Consider the following 14,918-nt stretch of genomic DNA (forward strand, 5'->3'; position numbering starts at 1 on the left):
AACTGCAGAGCGTCACAGCTTCGGGACTTAGCTGCAGAGGGCCACAGCTTCAGGACTTAACTGCAGAGCGTCACAGCTTCAGGACTTAACTGCAGAGCGTCACAGCTTCGGGACTTAGCTGCAGAGTGCCATAGCTTTAGGATTTAGCTGCAGAGCGACATAGCTTCATGACTTAACTGCAGAGTGCCACAGCTTCAGGACTTAACTGCAGAGTACCACAGCTTCAGGACTTAACTGCAGAGTGCCACAGCTTCAGGGCTTAACTGCAGAGTGCCACAGCTTCAGGACTTAACTGCAGAGTGCCACAGCTTCAGGACTTAACTACAGAGTGCAACAGCTTCGGTACTTAACTACAGAGCGTCACAGCTTCGGGACTTAGCTGCAGAGTGCCATAGCTTTAGGATTTAGCTGCAGAGCGCCATAGCTTCAGGACAGAGTTGTAAGATCATTGATGTCTGTATTTTGGTATTAATGATTACAAATTTTTTATTATTAAATGTATTTATCTTCTAAAGAGAGATAGAGAGGAGCTTTTATGTATACATTAATTCAGGATGATTTCGGGCTTTGGAATGAATAGTTACGTTTAATGAACACTACCTGATATTTGTATGTACTAAAGAAAACCCACTTTATGATCGACTGATGAAGCTATAACCTACAGAAAGGGGTACAAATGTCACCTACCTAATAAACTCTAAAATGTCATTACAATGATTCCCAGACAGGTGATAATTATCGACCGAAAGGGAAATGATATGGAACAACTAAGTATTTAATGAAAATACGGGATTCAAACTAAATTTGAATACATCCTCTACATGACTGCTTTACAAACATTTTTCTGCTCATTTTATAAATACATGTACGATATTTTGCAAACAGTTGCAAGAGTAAGTGCAACAGGCTATACGTTCAAAAAATACTTGTCGGACGTTCAGGCCCAGTAGTCAGTGACGGATAGTTATTTTCAAATGGAAGAATACACAAATTTTTCGAAGTGCGGTATAAGCCAATAACCAACTCATACTGTCGTTATGTACATGCTAAATCATAAACAATGAAAGCGTTGGTAAGCATGATAGAGTAGCCAAAGCGTGCTATGTACTGAACAGCTTTATTACCTTGGCGGGAAATGACAATTCACCACTCTCGGTGACGGTTGCTGGTCTGTCTCATCAGAAGTTACATATTCGAGCATTGTTAAAACTTTGTTCGTTTCTATTCGATTCGCAGACTTGTTTAAAATCATCATGAGTATTTCAAACACCCAGTTTGTGCCTGAGGACGAAATACTACATAATCTACATAATTAAGCTATTGTCACTTGACTTTATCTATATATCAATATCTAAAATGAGGGCTGCTTGCATCCTTTATGCATCGTGTTATTTAAACCGCTGAGAGACAATTCAGTCATGACGGTGAAATTTGACGTTCATGGTTAATGATAGGTCTCCGTGGTAGAGTGGTTAAGATCGCTGACTTCAAAATCATGTGCCTCTTATCGATGTGGGTTCGAGCCTAATTCGGGGCGTTGAATTCTTCATGTGAGGAAGCCCGGAGGTCGGTGGTTCTACCCGGGTGCCTGCTCTTGATAAAATATTGTATTGAGGAGCACCTGGGGTTTTCCTCCACCATCAAAGCAGGAAAAAACCCAACAAAATAAAACAAGAGCTGTCAGTGGACAGCGCGCTCGATTATTCTCAGTGCTTGATAGTATAATATAAGCAATGAGTAAAACTTTAAGTCGAAAAGGGGCCATAATTAAGTCAAAATGCTTGATAGAGTTGCCTCCTCCATTTTACTGACTGGGGTCATGATGGTAAACAAGTATGCAAAATATGAAAGCAATATCTCAATGGACTTTGAAAATATTTGGGGTGGTACGCAAACTTTAACATTTATTCAAAGTCGAAAAGGGGTCATAATTCAGTCAAAATGCTGGATAGAGTTGCCTCCTCCTTTTTACAGACTGGGGTCATGATGGTAAACAAGTATGCAAAATATGAAAGCAATATCTCAATGGACTTTGAAAATATTTGGGGTGGTACACAAACTTTAAGATTTATTCCAAGTCGAAAAGAGGCCATAATTAAGTCAAAATGCTTGATAGAGTTGCCTCCTCCATTTTACAGACTGGGGTCATGATGGTAAACAAGTATGCAAAATATGAAAGCAATATCTCAATGGACTTTGAAAATATTTGGGGTGGTACGCAAACTTTAACATTTGTGTGACGCCCACGCTCACGCTCACGCTCACGCTCACGCCGACGCTGGGGCGAGTAGGATAGCTCCCCTATTCTTCGAATAGTCGAGCTAAAAATAATTTATGCAAAATGCATCATATACTGAATATCAACATTTGCAAAGTGTAAACATGTTTTGATGTGCGCGAATACATGATCGGGGCTTCCGTGGCCGAGCGGTTAAGGTCGCTAATTTCATATCACGTGCCCCTAATCGAAGTGGGTTCGAGCCTTACTCCGGGCGTTGAATTCTTCATGTAAGGAAGCCATCCAGCTGGCTAACGGAAGGTCGGTGGTTCTACCCAGGTGATGAAATAATGCACGGAGGGGCACATAGGGTCTTCCTCCACCATCAAAGCTAGAAAGTCGCCCTATGACCTATAATTGTGTCGGTGCGACGTTAAACCCAACAAAATAAATAAATGAATAAGAAAACATGATCATAATTGTGAGGATGATGTGAGGATAATGGCACTTTATGTTTGAGGAGACTTCTATTCTAGTTTTTAAAAAAAGAACAGTGTATAAATAATTTACTAATTAACCAGAAAAACTTAAAAGGCAAGGGCAGATTTCCTGGAAGCACAGAACACGCAAAAACAGCCACAGAGCCATGCATCACAAAGAAGTAGGCCCGCATTAAAATGAACCTGTAGCGGAAAGAATATAGCAGATGTGTTGTTTCATTGATCCAACAAGTAAATTTCAATGATATGCAAAGTACAAAAGCGGGTAAGGGGTACATAAAAGGAAGGAAATCTCTTTCTTCTTATTCTTTTCTTACAGCAATATGAAACACGTCTGTATGACTAGTTTTAAAAGGAGCTTACCACCAATGAAAATATAACATGGACTTATAGCCTGGAAAAGTTACAATAAAAATCCCTCATTTAAGGTAGTTCTGCACGTTTGGATCGGAATTTTTTCTACAATGTAGAATTTGATTAAACTCTGATTTTTCAAATCTTCAGAATATATCTAGAAAATTCAGCAAATAAAAAAGATAGGGTCGAGTGTTTGATTTTTTGCTAGACTGCTTTGAAAAATTTAGACCTCATGCAATATTTCATAATGGGAGTCTATGGGAAAATCACAACTTTCATAACATTTTCGCGAATAGAATTTTTTCTACAATATAGATTTTGATGAAACTTCCCATGTTTGTTAATAAACGTATAGACTATAATTTGATAAAATAAAATGTATAGGTCCTTGTGCTTATTTTTGAGATATTTGACCATAATTAAAGTGAACCGGACATTTCACGCTAAGTTTAACACATTATTTTGAATTTTTTTAACGTGCCATATGTTTTACTATCATATTTTGACTTTAGAAATATACCAACAGTGTCATTGTAATAAATTTACTCATAGGTTTCAATTAATTCATAAATTGATTTTCATTTCCGTAGGCCGAATCCTGGCTTTATTCTACGTTTTCCGGATAAATAACGTTAAGCCATCACTTCCGGTTTTTCAAACGTGCAGAACTACCTTAATTTACGACGATTGCTATCACCACTAACGTTAATTAGCTACGAGAGATGACTTCTTCTAGCACTGCCTAAGTATGGAAACAAAGGACGGATTCCATCCACTGTGAGAGACCTAGATCTTCTCCTCAAGGACCTCCTTCTACACTTGTCTTTGTGCAAAAGTAATTTCTGCAATGAACTAAGTGCAGTCGTGAGCAGATATCACCACACGTAGCTTTAAATAATTATTATATTAGTGTATACATATAACAATCTAACAACTCTCCTATAATTACCTCTACAACAAGATTTAGACTTGCCTGTCTTAGCAAATGTGCAAAGCATAAGGTTGTCATCACGGAATTTGTAATTTGGAACGTTGTCGAATATTTGTTGAGCTTCTGGCCCAGATATGTAGAAATTTCCTTGAATGAATCCTCCGAAATCTATCATTTTCATTGTGGAGCCACCTGCATCCGGGTCCTTTTTTTCCGTCATAACTCAATCCTTTAAAAGTATCTGTAATTGCACCCAAACCGTCCAGTTTCAATTCGTATGGGTGCGATCCGCATCTAAAACTTGCAAAAGGCAGAACGGTCTTGGCGGTAAAACAACTTTAAAATATTCATCTGAATCATATTCAGTTTTAAACATGATATACACCCTCAATTTATTATGCGCACGACAAGATCTACTACGTTGTTTATTCTGGTAAACCAACTATTTGTACAATTGAATTGTAGTATGCAAGGCCGTCGCAGGCTTCGAAAAATTAGTCCAGCCATGGCAGTCCGAAGGCGTACCGCGAGTGCCGAAGGCAGCGGGAGAGGGAGTACGAGGGTTTCCCCCCTCTCCTCCTCTTTCTCTTAAGGGGGGTTCCGGTGTACTCCCCCAAGAATTTTGAAATTTGAGATGCCAGTAAGTGCGTTTTTTCCTTGCATCTTGAAAACATTTTCCGTTAAGATTTTCTGTCGATTTCACAGTATTTTTCAAGGTTACCTATCCAGCATTTGTCCAATTTTAGCAGTTTTCAGTTTCTGAGTGTCAGCCAAGACATAGAAAACAACTATTTCGAACTATTTTTGTGTCTCATCAGGCGATGGCATCAAATTTGATGCAACGAATAAGTTTGATACAGTTTTGATGCCCCTCACTAATTTTGATGATTCCAGCGGACCTATATAAATCAATGAAATCACATAAAAGACATCACTAACTTCTTGTACGTATGATTAACTAGTATTGTAAATTAGAACTGCTGTTATTCAGTGTTACATGTTTAACTGGGCTCTTAGTTTTTCTGACCAAAGGTGCGTTGCGAAAGTTTTAATGTCTTAGGTTGATTTGGAATTGGAGCTGTGTCCATTTCGAAGCATTGAGTTAAGCAATAAGTTAAGCATACAGTTTCAGACTCTGAATTAGAGTAGATAGAAACGATGTTTCTAACTTTTTATAGCTGAGATGTATGTCGACATTTTCTTTGACTTAAGGTATTAGGCCCATAATAGAGTATCTCCTTTTTGAAGAGTATTCAATTTCTACCATAAACCTACTTTGACTGCAGTTTTCAGGGGGTCGTAGGTTCAAGCCCCACTGGCCCGAACCAAATTTTTTCCCCTTATTTTTCTTTTTTTCTAGTAAGTTTTTACTTCTTTCAAGACTTGATATTGATTTATTGTACAGAAGTGGAAAATATTCATTTGATAGGCGATTTCTTGCTGTTCAAAGTGAATTTACCTCTGAAATAGAAGGGGTAGAGTTAGACATCTTTAAAAATACTGAGTTACGTGCGGTAAAAGTTCTCTATTTTGCCTGCATTCATAAGATTACATATTTTGTTGAAGAAATGTAGGTAGGTTTTACTTCTGCCCCACAGTTATTTTTGAATGAAGTGAGCAAAATTCAAAACAGACCCGCAGGATTCGACCTTATTTTTTCAATGTTGGAGATGAGTTCTGTCTCATTAAATCCGTTTACTTGAGGCACCCTAGAAAAAATGATACTGACACTTTTATTTTTTAGTTTTATAATTGTTTACCAATAGTTTGATGATTCTTTCATGAAAAATAATGGTATAATGAATTCTCTGCAAACGTTTTGGATAAAGGTCGCCACTTTGAAATTTGTCTCTACTTGAGCTTGGGGAAATACCATAAATTACACAAAATTTATAAAAGAACGGCACGGTAAATTTTTTTTAAAATTTGCAACAAAGTGCGAAGCACGGTCAGCTGTGAGAATATACCAAGCAAATGCCATTTTTTAAACATTACTATTAGGGGCCTAATACCTTAAAGCAATTATTCAAAATTAGTCCATATAATCAGAAGAAATAAGCTTTCGGTTAGTTTTGTTTTGTTACGCCGCGAACACAATTGTTTCCATTTTTTATTAAACACACGTCATTTTTCGTTTTCTTTTTCATTTAAACAATTTTTATAGATTATAAAAGAGATCTTCCTTTAAATCATACTGGATTAAAAATCCATCAGATAATCGTTTATGATGAGTCCAATAAAGCAGGGTCGATGGTACGCTTGACACGAAGTGTGCCGAAGTTGTTTTCACACCCGCGGGCAATCATGACAGATACCGCTCGTTGTGGATAATTACATTAACAAGGGAATATTTCGGCAGTTTTAAATCAAAGCAAAAAAAAATGCAATTTAAAACTGCTACGGCAGATATTATAGTCGGCCAAAAAAGTGGTCCGGCCATGCCGGCCTGTCCGCGACGGCCTTGGTATGCCTAGTGTTCTCAAAATTGTGACTTGCGTAGGCATTCTCTGAAGATGGACGGCTACAATGTTAAACGTTATTTAAAAGGTGCCACAAGAAAGACTTTCCCGGGACTCGCCCTTGAGAGGTAGAATAACAACAATGGTATCAAAATTAAGCCAGGGCTTTGTACATTTATTTACAAACACACCGTTGATGTTATTCTACACCGAACACGTTCCATTTGCAGTTGACAGTTTCTATACTGTCAAGTTGTGACATAAACTAGCCCAATTGGGAATCAAATACGTTTTGTCATGAAATTTTGAAATAGTATTTTCTTTACCTGTGACATCATTCTGAGGATATATCCATTTCTCACCAGTGTGTTACATTGGGAATAAAGTATTGCGAGTTTGTTCATGAAAAGGGGACTGGTGCTATTCCATAATTATACAAAACGAAACTTGCAGGTCAACAAGTTCTGTGTCAGCTAGCGAAATTTCGTTAAGCATATCGGACATTTTGCTGATTGGTGTATCGAATTTGAGATAAGACTATGAAAATAAAATAGTGGAACCTTTGGAATGAGATTGTTATAGCGGAATTCCGCTAAGGCGTAGACTTCTGCTTATACATCACTTGACTTGGAAGCAGACGAAACAGTTTATTTGACTCGATAGCGTAATTCCGCTAACGAACATTTAACATAGATTATATGAGTTAACGGAATTTCGCTAAGACAATGCTAAGCTGGTCAAACATTATAAAAATAGAAGTTAAGGTTTACTGTTTCAGTGTAGATACTGTAGCAATAATTGAACTCTTCTACTCGTTTATACTACATGTATTTGTATCGCTAGACAGATAACGTAGCGATAGCATACTGAAAACTTTAAGAATACCTGTATCTACCACGCATTACGCTCAGGGGTGTAGCAAATCAAACTAAATGAAACGTTACGAATCAGTTAAATGAACTGGATATTATTATCGGCTATCTAAAGAGTAGACATTTGAAATTTTAATAAGCTGACATTTTTATGAAAACGTTCAGTACCAGGAACTATTTTGTTCTTTTTTTTTAGATAACATGTGTAACTATAAAAAGTCAGGATAATAAATGCAAAATTACTTCTAAATAATTTGCTATCAACAAAGAATCTACAATGCCTTTTATTTCTAGTTGTGATTAAAAAAAAAATAAAGCATTGTGCAATCGTCTACATTCCGATGAACAAAGTCCAACATGGTTTAAAAAAAAAACAAATTTGGAAATTTACTCCTGTTGACTACATTCTCTTCCCAAGTCCAGTCAATAGAATATTAATGTAATATTTACATGCTGGTATACAATGTATTAAATGTAAACGGAACAATTATAAGTGCCTAAGCTTCACTGAATACGCTTAGTTTCTACAAATTATATGCATAAAGATAGATACAATATCTTTTATTTTTTGTACACAGACAAATTGGAGTATAACTATATATCATATATCTATTTTATTTATCCATTCTTTTACGTTTATTTGCAACAAACAATATCCTTACAATATATGACCTATTGAATGCTCGTACGTACAAAAAAGCTGTATTTTTCCAGTATTTGGACGGTTCAATATTTCCATGTTCAACATACGATAAAACCCGAATCGCGTGAAAATGTTCGGAATGTAATTATAAATCGGATGAAGTAGGCGCTCTATCTACAGCGTTTGATTATGGATGGACAGATTAGTAAGCTTTACAATGAAACTGTCGTTAATACATGAAACATAATTCTAAGCATATATCCATGTACACAAAAGAAATATGTACGCACAAGAAACAGTGTCTGTAAATAAAGATAAAATCCAGAAATTACATAAATTATATAGCACCACCGAAATATGTTTAACACAAAACATGAGTCATGAATTAAAAGACTTGAATAAACGATTACATGTATAACTGGTGCATTTTTTCAGACGTTGGTATCATTTGAAACCCTACAAATTCTTATTGATACACTGTCTTCTATATCTTATCTGTAAAGTTTTACCTATTAACACTTCAAAATGTGGTCAAATTAAATCAAATACTACAAATTAAATCCATAATATATTCCACTATAGAAAATCCTGAAAATGATTCTTTGTAGACTAAAACTAAAAATATAGATGATTTAATAGTGCCTGTTTAGAATTCAATTGTTACGCAATGAGTTTTAGAATAACACAATGTACTTATTATCTTCCGTTTTTCTTCAATCAACTCAATTCTAGCAGTAATTTGTAATACTTCCTCTGACCTTATGTATTTGTGTAGCTAAGATTCAACAGGGATCAAATACTCTACTAATATCTTTTATCACGGTCAGTCAGGTGATTCACCTGGATGGAACAAACTGACCGTTTCTTGACCTCACTCGCATTCATGTATTTTAAGGAAGCTCCTCCTAAAATTCGGGTGTAGGGCCTACACCAGACCAGCTTATGAAATACTGTTCTACTTGTACGTGGTCAAATATTTCTGTTTTCCATTATTGAAGCAGTGAAAGTTGTTTCAACCAGCGCCCTTTAAAAGATTTTGAGTAGGGTTAAATTCGGTGATAGACTGGCCATTTGACCGATGATAAAGAATTCGTCATACAATTTAAGTTTTTTTTTTATATTTTTTCTTTGATTCTGTGTAATAGTGACAAATGCCAGTCTATTTTAGAAATTTTCTCAAGGAACGGATTGTAATAGGATATTAAACATATGCTTTAGACTGACTATATTCACAATTTTAAAAAGAAACGTTTTGAAAAATATTATACAACGGTCTAGGAGTTAGTCTAAATTGTCATTTGCGAAGACATTTTTTTCGGGTGTAAATAATGTCATGATATTGGTCCGTAGGAAATCTAGACAGAAACGGTTAATGGAGGAGCAAATGAAAAGGGCAAGGCAGATATCCAAACAAATGTATTCTTACAATACTTTTTTCTCTCATTTCATGGCATACATGACAATATGAGGCACAATGTTATAAAAATACATAGTGAGGTATGTTGTTCAACGTGTCAAAGATTGATGACTTTTTCATCCAAGGATTTTTTTTTCTCACTTCAGTTTCTCATTAAAAAAGTAGGTACCGTTAGATGAAAATGTATGATGAGAACTAAATCCTTAGGCCCCGCCTACACCAAAGCTTGAACTTCCCTTATTTTTCTGCCAACGAATCAGACTACTTCATTATTTCAAGTATTAATAGGTTTGCAACTTGAACATTAGTAATAATTATTCACTAAGACAGCCAGTCAAATCCGTTATATTTACTTGAAATAACCCATAAAATATTGATTACACCAAGGCAATATATCTACCATTAACGCTCCCACTAGAGCCTTCAATGACGCCATTGTAAGGCAATGGTACAGAAATACCCCGACTAAATTTATATCCTGGCTGTTCTTTTCAGAGCATGTCAAATATCTACTGTTAATTAATTCTGGAAATTCATCAAATAAAAGGTTTTATATTTGATTTTTTAAAGTCCAAAAAATGTCAGTTGACCCCGTCTGTCCTTAATGTCATATATATTATAATACTCTCTTATTTTCTTTAGTCTGTGTAGGTATAAACGCTTTCTGACTGGCTATGAAATAATAGTATTTTTATCACAAGCCTAACTTTGTAACGATTGCCGGTATGCGGCCCGTTGTCGATTTACATTCGTGAAAATAGTAAACTTGTAAAACTTGAAGACAGTTCGTTCAAATGTAATTTTCTGATAAAATGATTTGCTTGATTTTACCAGAAATATTTGTCGACGCTCGACGATTACAATATAATCAGCATGAACATAGTATATCGGATCCTTTATCTGAAATTACTATTTTACACTAATTAATTTAAAGGTGAATCCTGAAACACACTCTACCAATTTAGACATCAGTCTCCAGATCTCATTTATACGAGATTGCGAGTTGAGCGAAGAGCCTGTTCTATCCGAATAATGCTGAGCATATTATTGGATCAACTGTTTTTCACATCCTTGGTACGCGACCAGGGATCGAATCCGCGACCTTCCGCACCGGAAGCGGGCGCTCTTTCATTATACAAAATTAATTCACTGAAAGTGGAATCTTTTTCCATGATAGCTCAGTGGCAGAGTGTTCTGCACCTGATCGAGAGCTCTGGAGTTTAGCCCCACCGGAGAGAGAGACAGAGACAGAGACAGAGAGACAGAGTGGACAGAGTGGACACAATAAGGCATAGTAGCTTTTCCAGCAAAGGCATTGTATTCCTGATGGATAGATCTTCGAGATGACGTAAAAACATTTCAGCTGGCCAGACACAGATAATTAGTCGCGACTATATTTGATATACGCTTTAGGATTTTGACACTGGTAAAGAGAAGTTATTAAAATGTGACAATGAAAAATTGATATTGTAAATAAAAGAAATATAAGGCAGTTATTGAAATGCTTACATAAAGGAATACGAAGCTGAAAACTGGATAAAACTTTTATTATTTCAAAAGAAAGCATTTTTAGGAAAATAGGAAAAATATGTAAAGAACTTATCCTTAACTGCGAGCAATGATGGTAATAAGGTACAGTTACCTGCCCTTCGTTACCCAACTAAAGGAAGTGTATCCGAGAGAAAAGAGGTCCCCCATTTCATGATGGATTTGATTGTAAATAGATATCCTGAGCTTCTGAAAGTAGTCAAATTTTATAGATCTGATGTAAATGAAGAGAAAGTGGTAAAACATTGCTGGAAAATCATGTTTTTTTTTGGCAAATGTCTGTCTGCGGATTTGTACAAAAAGTAGGCTGAACCGCTTCACTTTGTAAAAATGCAATACACTATTCATTCTGACAGATGTGAGGAGAAAAGTAGCAGGTCAACAGGTCACTTAAAAGTGATTTTTGTGTTTCTCTCGGATAGATTTTTAAAGAGAAGTTATTTGCATTTGTCTTCAGAACATTGTGTCAAAGCCTTGCATTGATATATTTGTATGTAACCCTATGGGAAATTAATTGTACTTTTGGGACTGATTGGCTGAGTCTTGACCTGTTCCTACGTCACGCTGCGTATATTTAGAGCATACTACTGCAGACAAAAAACAACGCTACAAACTTTCATTATCGATAAAGAATAGATATAGCTCGAATGCTAGTGCATTTTTGATAAGATATCAAACGCAAATGTATGCAAAATTATATATAATAAAACAGCCGATTTTCAACAAAATTACCAGTAAAATTCACACAGCGCGATCGTAAATAGCTATTTTGTTTGATAAGTGAATATATTTAAACCGTTGCAACCATTAAATTGAAACTTTCGGCCTGATAATAAAACAAAAAAACACTTTCTATTCGGAATAGAAAAATATTGAGAAATGAAATAACGGCATCAATTTAAAAACATCGAGTAAAAATCTCTGGTCAACATCATACTTCGAGTGGTTAAGTACTAACACATTTATCGATACATACACAATAAGCGTGTAGTCAATAAATAAACTAGCTGTGTAGGCGTAAAAAAGTTGTTTTTATAAATGTGTTTTTGAAGATTTAATATAAAACAACTGTTAAATGTTGTTAAAACAAGATTTAGCTGATCAAAAGGTTCCTTCTAGCTCATATTAAATATATTCATTTTACAAATCTGTTTTTAGCATCATGTTACAGATGTTTAATAAAACAATAATGAAAAATATGTGTATTGAGGTGCAGTCTTAAGAATTTTTTGTTGGATTTAACGTCGCACCGACACATGATATGTCATATGGCGACTTTCCAGCTTTAATGGTGGAGGAAGACCCCAAGAAATATTTAAAATTCTTTTACACAAACATTTATTGAACATGATAAAAGTTGGTAATCGTATTTTTTTCATAATGGAAAGTATTATGCCCCCTTTTAGTCTATAATTATAGCTATATAGAGTTTGATACACTTTATATATACTTCTCAATTGCACCCAGTGTTATTTTGAAGTATTGAATGCTATATAGGCTTCACTATTTATATTCTGTCAGAAATTGTGTACTTATCTTCATGAAACTGCTACCAAATTTTGTGTGCTTTTTAACTTGTTACATTTTCATTTTATTTATTGTTATTGGGTTTAACGGAACAACATGCAAAGTATAGGTTGTATGGCGGTGGAGGGGGAAGACTGAAGGTGTCTGTCCAATCATTTTGTCATCAGCGGGCATTTGGAAGTACCACCTATCTTCTGTAAGCTAACTGGATGGCCTCTTCACAATTTCATTACGTAATTTTGTAACCGTTTCGAGTTCTGTATTGCCAAAGGTCCAGGTTCTGCCTTAGTCCATGCGTAGTCGGTAGGACATACCGGTCAAGGCTGAATGGGTATGTAACTTCATACCAGCCGATGCCTTAAGACAGCATGATTCTATGTCTCGAGTTCAACCTGTGTTCGATATGTGAACCCGCTGTAATATAAAGGGGCGATGTGATATAAAGAGGCGGTTACAGTCTCCTAGGTGTGACTCTGAGTACTGGTATATCCATTGACTTTAAAATCCAGCCAACGAAGAAAGAAACAATCTGGTAACAGTTCAAGAATTCTATTCAATTGTAGAAAAGTTTCAGTTATAAATGCAAAAGAGTACTTCACTAGTAGCGAACCTATGCACAGTGTAGTCCTTAAAAAATGATAGATCTCTCGTAATTATAGCGACCTTGAAAATTTCAGATCTGAAACCTTATCCTTTCTATACCTAATCAATCAAATAAAAGTAGGAAAAGTTAACCTAAACATTAACAATGTAGGCAATCAGTACCTTCGACCTGGAACAACGTATTAGACCTTTCTGCTTCGACAGTACTAATCAAATAACTTTAAATAAGCGATTCTACCTATTAAGTAATATCATCAGCCGACAATTAATAATAAAGTCTATCTATAAAAATTTCGGGAATCCACTGTCGGAACCTTCCCCAGTGGCACAGATCGGACTTTGGCCGTCTGTCTGCCTCTTTTTAAATGCACACGAACGTGGATTGGATAGGACTTATAATTTGACTGAAATACAATCAGCTTAATATCGTATTAATGCAATGCACTGGACAGGAAAGTTCTACCAGAAATGCGAAACGCCCTTACATGCATGCAGCTCAAGAACGAAATATAGATATCTGGCCCCGTGTTCACAAAACATTTTTCGATCTCAGCTGAGTTTGAGTTTGATATTTTAAATATAAATTTGACGAAATCTTCCAGGTTATATTTCAACTGAAACTGACCATAAATACTAAATGGCCACTTGAAAATATGCATTAACTTGAAATTCACTTTTAGTATGCTATTTAGATAGAAATGACATATTAAATGTCATAATCAAACTCAGCGTAGACTGAAAATGTTTTGTGAACACGGGGCTGGTACAGTGAGTAAAGCATCTCTCCACGCTGGGACGTCCGATAAATAACCTAGGTTCAAGGTATTTTATGTGACACACATGAAAATTATGCACCGAATGACTTTTGACTCCGTTTATTTCACTATAAAGGGCCTCTCAAGGGCGACTACCGGGAATGTCTTTCTTGTTACACCTAGTAGATAACATTTTAACATGATAGTCGTCCATCTTCATTCCGCGCTAGTACCATTGTGTTCTACTAAGTACACTGTAAAATATTCAGACTAGTAAGTAAAAAGTTGCAGTAAGCATAGGAGCGGCGCTTTGCATTTGTATCAACGAGAAAAAATCAAACATCTGAATGATATTAGCAATACACTGGATTCGTCAGTTCATGCTGAGCAAACTTCTCTAGGCTACAAAACTTCACAACAGATTTCAGTAAATACTGAAACCAAGTAAGTTTCATTGGGAAATAACGAAAGAAATCCTAAAGGTTGAGAACTCTGCAGTTTTAAATATTACACCGGATGATGCTCCCACCGTTTTTGTGCCTACTTGCATTAAGATGTCCTTGCATCGGCACCTGGGGTCCTCTACTATCAAAGGCTAGATGGTCATCATATGACCTGCATTGTGTCGGCCGGATTTAAAACCCAGCAAAACGTTCATTACCTTCGAGTAGTTTCAAAGTTATTGTCCGAACATCTATTTGCGAGAAGTAAGCATAAAAAGATTTCTTATAAAGTCCTAGAAGTGTTGCTAAGACACGTAAAACAGTCAGACCAACGAACAAAATGCATTTCTTACTCCCACATTTGCCTCGTGGGATATTATGAAAAATGCAGGTATTAGACGCAGTCCTCGTACACCGTAAAAGGTAATAGGTAAGGGTAAATTTCTCGGAAGCATAGAGCACCAAAAACCCAGCCCCAGAGCCACACATTTACATAGTAGGCCCACACGTAAACCACAGCAGCGCTGACACGCAGGTACGAAAGACAAAGGAAAAAAAACAACAATAACACTCACACATAAACAAACAAGTATAAAAATGTCATTGTCCTTAATAGCAAATGGAAAATTCTTTCCCAGATATTTT

This window comes from Mercenaria mercenaria, chromosome 12 (genome assembly GCF_021730395.1).
Source record: "Mercenaria mercenaria strain notata chromosome 12, MADL_Memer_1, whole genome shotgun sequence".
Lineage (NCBI taxonomy): Eukaryota > Metazoa > Mollusca > Bivalvia > Venerida > Veneridae > Mercenaria > Mercenaria mercenaria.